General features: G+C 38.8%; 1 protein-coding gene across 3 annotated transcripts in view; it reads right to left on the bottom strand.

The window, feature by feature from the left end:
- PRRG1 (proline rich and Gla domain 1) overlaps positions 1–16,000 on the bottom strand; it is an 880,589-nt gene that overhangs the window by 852,047 nt on the left and 12,542 nt on the right. For 2 of the 3 annotated variants that reach the window (XM_085007671.1, XM_085007682.1), the window contains one exon: positions 11,643–11,832. The exons of the other annotated variant lie outside the window; for it this stretch is intronic. The gene's annotated coding sequence lies outside the window, so the exon portion shown is untranslated. Of the gene's footprint in view, positions 1–11,642; positions 11,833–16,000 lie in introns of those variants that run through there. 3 annotated transcript variants of the gene reach the window in all.

Below are 16,000 nucleotides of genomic sequence, written 5' to 3'. Positions count from 1 at the left end.
GAGGTGTGAAGAAAAGGGAACCCTCCTGCACTGTTGGTAGGAATGTAAGCTGGTAAAACTACTATGGAGAACAGTATGGATGTACCTTCGAAAACTATACGTAGAACTACCATATGACCCCACAATCCCACTCTTGGGCATATATCCGGACAAAACTTTCCTTAAAAAAGACACATGCACCTGCATGTTCATTGCAGCACTATTTACAATAGCCAGGACATGGAAACAACCCAAATGTCCATCGACATATGATTGGATTAGGATGATATGGTATATATACACAAGGGAATACTACTCAGCCATCAAAAAGAACAAAATAATGCTATTTGCAGCAACATGGATGGAACAAAAGACTCTCGTCCTGAGTGAAGTAAGTCAGAAAGAGAAAGACAAATACCATATGCTATCAGTTATATCTGGAATCTAATATATGGCACAAATAAACCTTTCCACAGAAAAGAAAATCATGGATATGGAGAATAGACTTGTGGTTGCCAAGGGGAAGGGGTGGATGGTGTGTTGGGGGTTAATAGATACAAACTATTGCCTTTGGAATGGATTAGCAATGAGATCCTGCTGTGTAGCACTGGAAACTATGTCCAGTCACTTGTGCAGGAGCATGATAATGTGAAAAAAAAGAATGTATACATGTATGTGTAACTGGGTCACCATGCTGTACAGTAGAAAAAATTGTATTGGAGAAATAACAATTTAAAAAAATTTAAAACTCAACAAATTGGGTATGGAAGAAATGTACTTCTACACAACAAAGGCCATATATGACAAACTCACAGCTAAATCATACTTGGTGCTCAAAATGTGAAAAGCTTTTCCTCTAAGATCAGGACCAAGAGAAGGGTACCCACTCTTACCTCTTAGTGGTGGAAGTCCCTTAATGCTCGAAGTCGTAGCCAGAGCAGTTACACAAGGAAAATTGAAGGCATTCAAATGAGAAAGGAGGTATAAATAAAATTATCTTTATTTGCAGATGATATATATAGAAACTCAGAAGACTCGACCAAAAAAAACTATCTAGAACTAATCAACAAATTCAGTGAAGTTGCAGAATACCAAACCAATATACAGTAAACAGTTTCATTTCTATACACTAACAACAAAATATCCAAAAAATAAAGACAGAAAACAATCCCATTTACAATAGCATCAAAAACACTAAAGTACTTAGGAATAAGTTTAACAATGTGGTGAAAGATCATATACCACAAAGTATAAGAATTTGATGAGTGAAATTGAAGATAAAGTAATAGAAAGATAGCTTGTGTTCATGGATTGGAAAAATACTGTTGAAATGTCCATAATATCCAAAGTCATCAATAACTTCAATGCAATTCCTACCAAAATTCCAAAGGGAATTTTTATTTAAATAGATAAGACCATCCTAAAATTTTTATGGAGGCACAAATGACCTTTAATAGCCAAAGCAATCCTAAGATAAAAAAAAAACAAAAACCTGAGGCATCGTACTTGTCAATTTCAAATTACATTATAAAGCTATGTTAATCAAAAATGTATAGTACTGGCAGAAAAATAAACACATATCTAGAGTCCAGAAATAAACCTCCATATATAGAGTCAACTAACATTTGCCAAGAGGGCCAAGACTATTTTAACAGGCAAAGGATAAACTTTATGGTGCTGGGAAAATTGGATAATTACATGCATAAGAATGAAATTGGACCCCTAAACACCTCAGAAATTGCTTGAAAAAGATTAAAGATTTAAACATAAAATCTGAAACTGTAAAACTCCTAGAAGAAAACAGATAAAAAATCTCCCCTGAATTGGTCTTGGCAGTGATTCCCTGAATACAACACCAAAAGCACAAATAAAAAAACAAAGTAGCACATCAATCAAAAAAGCTTTTGCACAATAAAAGAAACAATCAGCAAAATGAAAAGGCAAACTATAGAACTGGAGAAAATACGTGCAAAACTTACCTCATAAGGGGTTAAAAGCTAAAAAATATAAAGAACTATACAACTCAGTATGAACAAAAAATAACTTACTTAAAAAATGGCAGAGGACCTGAGTATTTTTCCAAAGGCAATGTACACATGGCCAACAGGTACATAAAAAAGATGCTCAATATTATTAATCGCCAGGGAAGTGTAAATCAAAACCAGGATGGGATAGTATCTCACATACGTTAGTTGTGACAGTTCTTTGTTGTTTTAGGTATTAACTCCTTATGAGCAGAATTGCTCAACTTCTAGTTGGGTTTTGGCTCCAGACGTGAGTTAGTTCCCATAGAATACAATATTCCTGTAAGTGGTCTCTGACCCATATCGCAGGAGTGGTATGATCCTAGTGACAAGCCAACAAGAGAAGCAGTAAGATAGTCCTGCAATGTTAATATGGCTTTCATACCGACTTTATTATTAAAATCATTGTGACCTTATTTGCAACTGCACAACATGAAGGGGGCTTTATTGGTTACAGTTAGAATTGGAAAAAAATGAGTTCCCATTGTGACTCAGTTGTAACAAACCTGACTAGTATCCATGAGGATGCACATTTGATCCCTGGCCCTGCTCAGTGGGTTAAGGATCCAGCGTTACTATGAGCTGCAGTGTACGTCACAGACACAGCTCAGATCTTCTCTTGCTGTGGCTATGGTGCAGGCTGACAGCTGCAGCTCTCATTCAGCCCCTAAGCCTAGGAACCTCCAGATGTGATGGGTGCAGCTCTAAAAAGACTAAAAAAAAAAAAAAAAAAAAAAAAAAAATGGAAAAAAATTTTTATTGTTGGCTGTTACGGGAAGAATGAAACCGATCATCAGAAAAGATTTGTGGCTGCCTGGCGGGAGAATGAGGAAGTGGGAATGTTCGGGAGCTTGGGGTTATCGGAAACAGAATAGATTTACAAGGAGATCCTGCTGAGTAGCATTGAGAACTTTGTCTAGATACTCATGTTGCAACAGAACAAAGGGTGGGAAAAAAATGTCATTGTAATGTATACATGTAAGGATAACTTGATCCCCTTGCTGTACAGTGGGAAAATGAGAAAAAAAAAAAAAAAAGAAAATACATCCAAATTTTACCACCGGAGAGATGTACCTGTGCATTTCTACCATTTACATGTTGACCTGGCTTTTGTTACCCTGTAACCTCTGAGTCCTCTCAAGAGCAGCACATAGATGTCTGAGGGAGCTGACTTGCCTTTACTCACGAAGAAACTGAGCTTGAACATGGCCATCAGCTGTCAAAGTAATTATTCCATTCCTTGTCAAAATAAGCTATCCATTTGCTCCAAAAATATTTATTGTATAAGAAAAAAGGGGGGGTAAAAAATGCCCCAAAGCAAGAAGGCTTGAGCCCAGATAGCATCATTTGTACCCTGAATGCCAGAGATATTGTTTGTTTTTTTTTTTTTTTGTCTTTTTGTCTTTTTGTCTTTTTTTTGTTGTTGTTGTTGTTGCTATTTCTTGGGCCGCTCCCGCGGCATATGGAGGTTCCCAGGCTAGGGGTTGAATCGGAGCTGTAGCCACCGGCCTACGCCAGAGCCACAGCAACGCGGGATCCGAGCTGCGTCTGCAACCTACACCACAGCTCATGGCAACGCCGGATCGTTAACCCACTGAGCAAGGGCAGGGACCGAACCCGCAACCTCATGGTTCCTAGTCGGATTCGTTAACCACTGCGCCACGACGGGAACTCCAAGAGATATTGTTTTGTCTCACAAGGCTGCCAGGGCCATATGGTACAAAGTGGTGAGCCAATGGTTTCCTAGAATAAACTCGGCAAAGGTCAGTTTTCATTTGTACATGCCGCTTTTCATTTTCCCCAAATTTCCTACTTGTGTTTGCCCACAATGGTCACAAGTTGTTCTATTTGTGTTCAGTGTACCTGAAGAAAAGTGTGACTCACAGGAACTCCTTTAAGTCTGATGCTCACGTCCTATGTTGTAGGCACTGTAATCTGAACGAGGTTGTCAATCTTTTGACTTTTGAGCATGAAATTCTCTGTCCTCCTAACAAACCATACTGCTTACAAATCCATAGATTCTCAAGAGACTGCACTGATGATAATGAATTGTTTCTTGTCTCTGCCCACTGAGACTTGTTAGCATCAGCAAATGTTGTAAATCATGTGGAATCAGGAATTGGGATATAGGATTTGAGTTTTCTAGTGCATTTTGCCAAGTATTCTTAAGGCAGAGGGGGGTACAAGGAGGGTAATAACCAAGCAAGGGAGATTCAGATCTCAATTTTTTAGGATGGGATATCAATGTGTGCTACATATAAATAACAAATAGGATCGCTCCCTAAAATTTGAGCTCCAGGCCCTCATTGGTTAAACTAAGCTGCTTTTAGGAATGGAAAATATTCATCACAAAGCCAAGCCGATATGAGGAATGCAAGAACAAAAAGGAAACTGCCCCCCCCACTCCCGCCCCTGCCACCATGATACAAAAGACCACCATGACAACAATTCTAGTATATGGTAAAACAGGAAAACACTGACTGTACTGCAGGTTCTCTCTTAGCCACATATGCCATGGAGACAAGGCTCAGCAACACAAGTGCACGCCTTGAATCAGGCCCTAGAAAAGGCTAAATTTAAGAGTCCTACACAAGATTCCTAAGAAGAAAGTTATGAGGATTCTATATATGCACATTCATGGGATGAGCCTCAAGTGAGCTCCAAATGAAAGGGAATCTCGTGATGAATTTCTAAGAGGGGCATACAGGAAGGGGCAGGCTTGTGTATGCTTAAGGAATCAGACCAGAGAAGGAATGGTCAAAGGGTGTCCACTGCAGGATTCCTAAGATTTAAGGAGAGGTAGGTACCTGTGTGTTTGCATGCAGGAAATCAGACCTGAGAGAAGGCCAAACGGAAGGAAGTCTGTGCTGGATTACTAAGAGGAAAGGGTAGAGTATCAGCAGTGGGCTATCAAGGAACAAGCCTGAAAAGAGCCAAGTGCTTTTACATGGTCCTGACTTAGGTTCCTAAGAAGTAACAATGGGGGAATGTCCTGTCCATGTGCACTCAGTCAGGCCCAAGAGAAGGTCAAAAAAAAAAAAAAAATGAGTCCTAGGGTTGATTCCTAAGAGAAAAGTTTGAGAAAGGGCCTTCAAGTGTGCTCTCTGGGAAAACAAAAAACAAAAACAATCGAAGCAAAAGTCAACTGATTGGCATCCTAACCAGGATTCCTAGAAGTTAAGGGTGGAAAGCATACTGTCTGTGTGAACTCAGGGATTCAGCTCCAAGAGAAGTTAAGAGGTAGATGGGTCCCTGGGCTGAGAACAGCTGGAACTTGTTAGGCCAAGTAAACCGGGCCTTGTTTCTCTTTGACACCTCGTTAAAAAGTTAGTTGAAGGAGGTGAGCTCAGCTGGAGTAGAGATAAGACTGTTAGAATGGCAGGGAAGGAGGCGGCAGAGGCTAGAGCAATGAGATTGCAAGTTGAGTTTGTTGACCAACACAGTGGTCAGGAGCTCTGAGCAGGCGAGACTCAGGCACCCCCACAACAAGGGAGTGCTTGTTTTGTTTTTTGTATGTATATGTATACATATACAGAGGTCATTTTGTTGATCCATATAGTCTGTGGCCTTGGGGCTATCTTTGTCTTTGGGAACTCATCTGTTACCTGGGCTTGTTCACTAACAAGTCTGTGTCCTTTTAGGCCTTGTTTTATTTTCCACCTAAGAAAGATGACCATTCCATCACTCCTGGGCTCAAGGAGACCTCCCTAATTACACATGCACAGTAAGGGTCCTAGGGGTCAGAAATGGAGGAAGCGGCAAGCCCTGATACCATCCCAGCATCCTTTGCTTTGGAATCCATCTTTGTCAAGAGACACACACACATATTGCAAAGAGTCCTATGTTCAGTCAGGTGTGAGAATTAAAACAAGATAATTGGTATAGGTAAACAAAGACCCAGAAGAACTCTCCTATACAAGTGATTTAGATCATTTCTCTGGTGGGCTCCGCACTCAGGGCATGCCTGCACTCGTACTCCTTGCTACTATATGTATTACTTCTTTGCTTCTGACTTTAACAAACTTTTTCTGTGTGCTCTCCCTCATGCTGTATTGTGACTGTAACAATAAAATTTGTACCTGTCTTTACATTTTTCGTCTCCTTGAAACATTCTTGTTTTCAATAGGGACAAGAATCAGGGCAATTCTGCTTCTAGCCTCTAGCTGGTCTTGGTTTTCAACCAAGATGCCCAGGTCAATTCCGAAGCAGAGCAGAGGATTAAGATCTGGCCCCAAGCCATCACTCAGCGCTCTTTCTCTGAGATCAGGTCAAGTGGAAGGAAACGTCAGCTGGATTCCTAAGTGTAAGGTGGGAAGAGGAGAGATCGTGATGGTCAGTTCTCTCAGGCACACCTGCTATAAACTGATGAAGAGTAATTGACCAGGTATCTTGTAGGGCAAAAATGAGTCTTGTGTAAGCTCTTTTGTTTCCTCCACTTTGGCTGTGCCTCAGGGCAGTGAATGCCAGAGCCATCACTCCCTGTGTTTATTTATGAGTTCACATTCTTTAAAACAAGGGGCTACCTTTTCTTAGAGTCTTTGATTAGACTTAATAATGCCAGATCAAAAACATTCCAGGAGGCAATGTATTGGTAATACATATTCCAGAGGTAGAAAACAAGTCACAAAGAAGAGATCGGTCTTAGACTGGACTCGGTCCTCCATGGCTCTCTCATATTTCTGCATGTCCTATCAACAGAGACTCCATACAGTACCTTTGTTCTAGACTCTCTTTTCAAGGATGCTTGTATAATCAACAACCTTGGATGATTAAGTTTGAGTTTGATTCTAGTGTTTCAAGAAGTGTGTTTTCATATAACATGGCATCTAAAAGCCAGCCAGCACTTCATTTGGTGCTCAAGAAACAGAAACCACTCCTGTTCTTAAGGGGGAAAAAAAATCACGCGTTGGATTTTTAAGGTAGTTTTTTAGCCCTTAATATATCACCTTTCTAAGGAATTCTCAAGTGCAATTTTGACTTAATTATTTTTGTTCCTAACTCTTGTGGGCCAAGAATGCCATTTGCCATTTCAGTCAACAAAGGATTCTGTGGCCACAGTGCCCTCAGCCAAGGCAGCTGCCTTGATGGTGTGCCCTAGAGGGAATTCAAAACAGAGAGAAACTGGATACTGGCCCTAGATAGTTAAGATGTGTATAAAAAGAGTAATTTCAATGAGCCTAGACTCCTGCATCTCTGCATACATGGAAAAGAATAAAATCATTAACTTGAGATGTCTGGTTTGTGTGTGTGCGTGTGTGTCTGTGCCTGTGTGTGATTAGCAGTCATCTTTTAATGTTCAATTACATTTTTTCCCCTTAGCAAAAACTCCTATATGTCCTGGCTCCTCCCTTACCTCTTTGGAGCAGTTCCTCAGAGCTAACTGAGAGGCTAATTCAAGAGTCCTCAGTAAGATCAACAAATACAACACTCAACTTTTAGGCTGTGCTTTTTTGTTTGTTTGTTTTCAGCCAACACTCTCCACTTCTTTTTCAGCTTAAGATATGAATCCATGATTGTATTCATCAGAAATCAGTCCATTGGACAGATGGCACCCTAAGAATCTCAAGTAGAAAGGAATAGGATATTCGGAATTACAGTGGTAAACAACCATTAAAAGTGCTAGAAAAATACAGTCAGAAATAACAATGTTGATTCCAAGAAATCTGCAAGTACAGAAATCTGTGCAGGCCACTGATGATGAATGATCTCAGCTCCCTGAAGAACTGAAGCAAGTGATTCACAGGTGCTCACTCTCAGTCTACTGTAAACTCTTTTGCAATTTCCCAGTACTCTCTTTTTAATGCTGAATACTATCATCATCTACTTCTCTTCTGCCTTCCAAATCTGATATATAAATCTTCTTATTGGCAAAATTTAACCCAACTCTGCTGGCAGTAGAGTTTTTAAAATGAAGCTTCTCCACTGTGATACAGAATCAAGTATACATTAGGGTCTGGATCATGTTCATTTGACGCAGTCAGAGACACTCTAGCCCTCTGACAAGTCAGTATCTGTACACACCATAGTTAACTTTCAAACGACCAAGACAGCAACAAAAGCCCACTCTCACCTAACATGTGGTGGCAGCTATCTCTGATAAAAACTAAGTCATCTTCATTTTCTACCCCAAATAATAGACCCTAAATGCCAAAAATCCTTTATTATCCTGTGATAGTCATCCCCCTTCTGTTTCACTCACAATCCTCTTTTGATGTTCTGTAGTCTTAAAATTAAATTTTGTTTTACCGCCTTGAATAAACATTACAGAAAATACCACATGAAGAGAAGATGGGGAACATAAATTGGTTAATAGATATGAATATATGACAAAGCAAGCATAGAAAATACTTAGAATTCAATGTTTTCATTTCCATAGTTGCTCACAAGCTAAGTGTTTATAACTTCTTCCATTACCCAAGTTTCCTGTTGCTCACAGTTCATCATAGTTGTTTACCTTTATTCCTGAAAGATGTGAGTCCTTTAAAATCCTGTCTATATTGGATTGCTATGTATTAATAAATTTTGAACGCCTTACAAAGAAGGACAAACAAGTCCTCTAAATAATCACTTGAATTCCATGCTCAACACATATGAACCTTGACCTCACTGTTAAGTAGCAACTCTTTGTCTTAATAATCAGGATCAGTTAGCACAGGAAATTGAGTAATATTTTCCCTATTAATTTACTGGTATGCTGAATCCTAAACGGGTCATTCAACAGTTTCAGTTTTCGCATTATTGGAAGAGGTGTTGTGACTCTGATGGAACACATACTGTAAACCAGCAGAATTCTCAATTACATAAGGGATTAATTGTAATCAACCTCCCACCTGTTAGGTCATTGCCCTCTCCTTCACAGTGCTACTATGTAGAGTTCTCAGTACTTGTCTTGACTCTCAGTAAATTTACTGAGCAATGGAAATACAAGGTCAATCAGAAAACTAAAACAATGACTTACCTAAGCAAAAATAAAAATAAAAAAATAAAAATCAGGGCAAGCCCTTTTCCTCATACTTTAGGTATTCTCAAAACTAGATTATTGCTCACATCATTCATATAAAGTTTCGCCCCCATTGGATTAAAAAAAGATCTGTTAATAAGTGTGTGTATTATCTTTCCCATTTATACCTCATTGGCTGCCATGGAATTTGGAGACAAAATCCTCTTTACAATTGTATAGCCAGATTATTCTCAAGTGGCCACATCACATGCTTTCTTCACAAGGAAAGCTGAAAACTTACCTCAAGATGAAAATTTTGAAACCTGTCTCAAAGTATTTCAGTTTTAATGGGTACAATGTTATTGCCAAAGTAATTTAATAAGTAACAGTGAGCAATTCCAAGACGCTTAAACTAATGTCAATTCTTTACCTGTTAACGACTCATGAAATCCTCCTAACGCCCTCAGCAAATTAGGTTTAAAGTCATATGCATTTTACAGATGCAGAAATTAAGGCAAGGTGGTTAAATTACTTGTGAAAAGTCACAAAGCTATAATCTGGTGGGGTGGGGGTTCAGATTCAAACATTTAGTTATGTATCTCACATTCAGCCCACGATAGCACATTTTGCATTTTCATCATTAACCTACTTCCCAGTTTTCTGTTGAATTTCTCCAGATAAAAATAAGTAGTGTAAAAACTCACATTTAAAAGATGTTTGGAATTCCCATCATGGCTCTGTGGAAATGAATCTGATTAGCATCCATGAGGACGCAGGTTTGATCCATGGCCTTGCTCAGTGGATTAAGGATCTGGTGTTGCCGTGAGCTGTGGTGTAGGTCGCAGACGTGGCTCAGATCTGGTGTTGCTGTGGCTGTGGTGTAGGCTAGTGCCTACAGCTCTGATTCAACCCCTAACCTGGAAACCTCCGTATGCCACAGGTGTGGCCCTAAAAAGACAAATAAATGTATAAAAGGTGTTGAATTCAGCCATACATTCTAACTTTATCCTAATTTAAATCCTAAGAAATTTTGAATTTAGGCCTTGATAGTTTATTTTAATTATTATTAGAGCTTCTTAAAAAACTCTTCTTCTGATTAATCTCTGAACCTGGAACCAAGTTTGAGAAAAATGGGCAAAGATGCAATAAAAGCATTCCAGTAATACCGATCACGAGTAAACCCTGGTTAATATGTGTGTTGATACGAAGTGTTGTTAAATTTGATACATTGAACTGGAGGAAAAATTGTTAGAATTGAAGCCAAATGAATGTCTGCCAAATACATGGGCTAGCTACTGGCCTTCTGACTGCTACTCTGAGGTCATTTAGTCTTTCAATCCAATACATGGGAAGTTTAGACAGGGAAGAGAGACCTTAGAAACACATCCCCACTTCTATCAGTCCAGTCCATTCCTGCCTACAAATACGTACAAACAATGTAAAGACCACACTAGCAGTATTAATTGTGACCATTAGTCAACACTTGTTTATAGCATTCATCTGTGGATAGTCTGAAGTCAACAGCACTGGTAATGTAATTGGATTCATATTTTAAGGCCAAAATCTAAATGATACTTTAAGAGGGCATGGAATTAAGTTATCCTGAGTTTTACTTAATCCATAACCACATACCAAGCCCTTCTCCCTCTGGAAAGCAAGCAAGGATTTCTATTTCTTCAGTGAAAGGTAACAGCTGCAGTAGCTCTGTAAATATCTACATAATTAGCATAAAGAACTGTAATGGAACAAAATGGCCACAGCCAACAAGCCACCTACAAATATTCAGAGGAAGAATACTCGCATTTAATCACGGGGATAATCAAACTTAACCATGACATTTTAAAGATTATTACTAAGAAAGAAGGAAACGTGGGGAGTTCCTGTTGTTGCACAGCAGAAATGAATCTGACTGGTATCCATGAGGATGCGGATTTGATCCTTGGCCTCGCTCAGTCGGTCAGGGATCCAGCGTTGCCATGAGCTGTGGTGTCGGTTGCAGATGTGGCTTGGATCCTGAGCTGCTGTGGTGTAGGCTGGCAGCTGTAGCTGCGATACGACACCTAGCCTGGGGACTTCCATATGCCGCAGGTGCGGCCATAAAAAAAATAAAATTAAAAAAAAAGGAAATATGACTGATGTGTAGAAGGAAAAAAAAATCCTTGCACTCAGAAAACTCACAAGGAGAGGTAGCCTAAGCTAGATAAACCTTCCTAATCACCCAAAATTAAATGTTCACCTGAGCTATGTATTTGATCTTCGTTGCTCCTTTCATCCACGTAAAACACAACTCTCTCTTCTCTGATTTGCCTCTTTATTCATCTTTGCTTTCTGCTCTCACGTCTAGGAGCAGAAACTTAATTTCCCAAATTTCTTACATCTACTGTGGATTGAACTGTGTCTTCTAAAAAGCTCTCTTCAAATCCTAATCCCCACTACCTGAGAACCCGTGACCTTCTCTAGAAATAGGATCTTTCCAATTTTAATCCAGTCAAGATGAGGTTCTACAGGGTTCGGGGGTGGGGGAGGAGTCTTAAATCCTTATTTCCTTATCCTGATGTTCTTTTAAGACTCAGAAACATAAGAAAAGACGACCATGTGATGATGGAGGCAGAAGTTATAGTCATGCATCTTCAAGCAAAGAAATGCTAAGGATTACTAGCCAGTACCAGAGGTAGGACAAGTCAAGAAAAGATTCTTACCTTGGGTGTTCAGAGGCAACACAGCTCTGCCAATGTCTGTCTTGATTCTGGACTTCTAGCCTCCAAACTGTGAGAGGACCAATTCCTATTGCTTTAAGCCATCCAGTTTGTGATAATTCATTGTGGCAGCTCTCGGAAACTAAGATGGCATCTATTAAATTATTCTCTTTGCTTCCTTTGTTCTCCAAATCTGGTAGATAACCACAAAAACAAACTTTGACACTGAGTTCATCCATTTCAATGTGGCTATGACCTAGGAATTCCTCACTCACTAGAGTTTCTGCTGACAAATCCCTAATTTCATCTCATTTCCATAATATAGTTTATGTACTACAGCTTTCACATCACTATTCATTGATGAACAAAATTACACAAGTGACCTGCCTCCAAAACAAAGCCAGGGCTCTAACCTTAGCCAGGCCCACATTACCACCCTGTATATATTTTTTAAAATATGCTCTGTTTTATAATTGCTGATACTATGTTCCTTTCATCAGTTATTCCTCATTTCTAACTTCAATTCTGAAGCATCCCTCTCTACCTCTACTAAATTCTGCTAATTGCCTGATGGTAAACATCGTGTTTCTAATACTGAAATTTTCTGCTGCAGCTTCCCTCATTTTCTTACCACACCATTTTCTATCTCTGTAAATTTTGTCTGGCTATGTATATGGTCCCATTTATTTTTTCTATTCCAGAGAAAAAGTATACTTCTCCCTTTGTAAAGGTTTCTCTTTCCTTTTCAATGAGAATAGGCATTATTATTTCAGTTACTCTGTGCATGTTGTATTCAACAATTTAGAGAAGTATCAAAATTCACCTATTTAAGTTGTAAAGTTCTGTGGTTTTTAGTATACTCACAGTTGCACACTCCAAATAATCATTTTTTTGTTTTGTTTTGTTTTGTTTTAGGGCTGCGCCCACGGCATATGGAGGTTCCCAGGCTAGGGGTCTAATCGGAGCTGCCCACACCAGAGCCACAGCAATGCCGATCCATGGCACACATACAAATTAACTCAAAATGGATTATATACCTAAATAAATGAGATATTGGGGCACTCATAAACTGATGATGGGATTGCAAGATAGTGCAGCTGCCAGATCGGAGCCACATCTGCAACTTACACCACAGCTCATGGCAACGTCTGATCCTTAACTCACTGAGCGAGGCCAGGGATCGAACCCACAACCTCGTGGTTCCTAGTCAGATTCGTTTCTGCTGCGCCACACCGGGAACTCCCCAAATAGTCAATTTCAGAATATTTTCTTCATCCCCAAAGAAACCCTGAAGCACTAATTCACAATTACCCTCTCCACCCATCCTATGGTGTTCTATTCCTATGGATTTGCCTATCCTGGACAGTTCATTTAAACAGAATTATTCAATATGTGGTTCTTGTGCTTGACTTTCACTTAGCGTGATGTTTCTAAGGCTCGCCCATATTTTAACATAATCAGTACCTCATTTCGTTTTTTTTGCCAATATACCATTGTTTGGATATACCAGATTTTTTTCTTCCATTCAACTATTGACGGACATTTGGGACTGTTTTCACTTTGAGGCTATTATGAGTGCTGCTATTATGAATATTCATGTACATAGGCATGTAGGTAGGAGTATATATTTATATGTTCATTTCTCTTAGATATAGGCATAGGAGTGGGATTGCTGGGTCACATGGTAACCGTGTTTAACATTTTGAGTAACTCTACAACTGTTTTCTAAAGCAGCAGCACTATCTTGCAATCCCATCATCAGTTTATGAGTGCCCCAATATCTCATTTATTTAGGTATATAATCCATTTTGAGTTAATTTGTATGTGTGCCATGGATCTAACTTCGTTCTTTCATATGTGGATATTCAGTTGTCCCAGAGCCATTTTTTAAGGAAAATAATTATCTCCCCAGTGAATTTTCCTGGCAGTCTGCTCAACACCAATTAACTTAAATGTAAGATTTTATTTCTTCACACCATCTGATTCTATTATTCTTTGCATCTGTCATCATTATGCCAGTAACACACTATTTTGATTAACATAGCTTTGTAGTGAGTTTTGAAATCAGCAATGTTTGTCCTTCAACTTTTTACCCAAGATGATTTTGCTACTTTGAGGCCCTTGCATTTCTCTATTAGTTTGATGGTCAGCCTATCAATTTCCCCAAAAATACATACTGGGATTTTGAGAGTGATTGGATTCAACTATTGATCAATTTGGCAAGTATTGCTATCTTAATCTTCTGACCCATGATACTGAGAAATCTTTCCATTTATCTACTTTGATTTCTCAACAATATTTTATATTTTATAGTTCATTTTTACAAGACTTGCACCTTTAAAAAGAAATCCTTATTTTTGAATTATTACTAGTAAAGAAATACAAGACCAATATACAAAAATTTTATCTTTTATCCTTCCTAAACCACTTCATTACCTCTAATTGTTATTAATGGCTTTAGAATTTTCTCTGTACAAGATCTTGGTCATTTTTGACTAGTAATAGTGTTTAACATTTTAATTCCTATTTTTACCTTGAAACATTTTCAGTTATATGATTGGTTGTCCTAGTGGTTACAACTAGCATATAAACTAAAGTATCTAGTTGGGATTAATACTAACGCTTACAGTAGCATATGGAATAGGTGATCCAGTACAATCACTCCTCCGACTTTTTCTATTCTTGTCATTCTAATTACTCTTTTATAGTTATAAGCCCATCAACATAATTTTTGTTAGGTTTTGCCATTGTTTTTGCCATTGTTTTCAAGCAGCAAGAAATAAAGGGGCAAAAAAAAAATACACACTTACACTCTTTTCTATTTAGCAATCTTTACCTTTATGCTCTTTATTCCTTTATGTGATTAAACTTAACATTTAAAGGCCTTTAATTTTAGCCTGAAGGACTCCTCTTACTATTCCTTATAGGGCAGGTCTGCTAATGACAGCTCTCTCAGTTTTCACTTTTCTGGGCAAGTTTTCATTTCTCCCTTATTTCTCAATGCTAGTTTTGCTTGCCATAGAATCCTGGTTGACAGTCTTTATTCAGCAAATAAATGTTACCCTGCTATCTCCTGGCCTCTGAGGAAAGAGATGGGATAGGCCAAGGTACTAGAGTTTGCTATTCTTAACATGGTTCCACTGTTTCTCTTGAGTATGTGCTACGTATATTTATCCAACCCTTTGATTAATTCCCAGAGTTCTCAAAAAGGTTGATTTTAGTATCTTTTTCCAATGTTTCTGTGTTTTAATGGGGGAATGTATTTATGAAGTTCCTTATTCTATGATTCTGGGAACCCCCCTTTATATGTATTGTGAAGCACATGCTTATCAATTATAGTAAAAAACAAGTGTTTTAGATGTTGATACCAACAAGGGTGATAATAAGGCATATTCAATCATTTTAGTGGGTAGATAATGGTTTACTGGAGAAAGCTTAGATTCATAATTATAAATGGCATCATGATTTCAGTAATTTATGTTGAGAACATTTCATCATCAAGGGTAAGACTATCTTTGGTACCAACTATCACCAGAAGAATAGAAATATTTTTCAGTAGTTCTTTTTCTTTTCATATTTTAAGAACCCCACCTACTACAGTAATAGCATGCTTATACACGTCAATTTGAAAAACCTGCTCATTTATCTGTGTTCCACTTAGCTCCTCCAAACATATAATATGATTATATGTGAATGTAAGTAGAATTTATACTTTTTTTTTTTTTGTCTTTTTGCCATTTCTTGGGCTGCTCCCGCGGCATATGGAGGTTCCCAGGCTAGGGGTCTAATCGGAGCCGTAACCACCAGCCTATGCCACAGCCACAGCAACGCGGGATCCAAGTCGCGTCTGCAACCTACACCACAGCTCATGGCAACGCCGGATCCTTAACCCACTGAGCAAGGCCAGGGACCGAACCTGCAACCTCACGGTTCCTAGTCAGATTCGTTAACCACTGCGCCACAACGGGAACTCCGAATTTATACTTTTTTCACTTATGTCTATTGAGCACAATAATGAGAATTATGGAAAAGAAATTATTATCTAGACCAGCCTTGTCTTGGGCCATAATGCATACTCTTAGTGTGCCTGTTGCAGCAGCACCAGGGTATTCAAGGAGAAGTTTTCTGACTTCTATGCTGAATCATTCACCATCTCCACTAGGTTATTGAGAAAAATCCTATGATATGAAGGCCCTCTGCTAGGCATTTAAAATGAAATACAATGATCTGAGAACTTTTTCCTACTTACAAGGCACATGCAGAGATTCTTTTCCCAGTGCTTTCCTTCATTCAATATTCCAATTTCATCCCTTCCAGAACTGTGACCCAACTAGCCAGGACATTTTCCATCACCCAGGAGT

The sequence above is a fragment of the Sus scrofa genome, chromosome X (assembly GCF_054392235.1).
Source record: "Sus scrofa isolate SSC_HxYL_T2T_F1_AM1 chromosome X, Sscrofa_HxYL_maternal_Yorkshire_Landrace_v2.0, whole genome shotgun sequence".
Classification (NCBI taxonomy): Eukaryota; Metazoa; Chordata; class Mammalia; order Artiodactyla; family Suidae; genus Sus; species Sus scrofa.
This window is presented reverse-complemented; position numbering and strand designations above follow the sequence as displayed.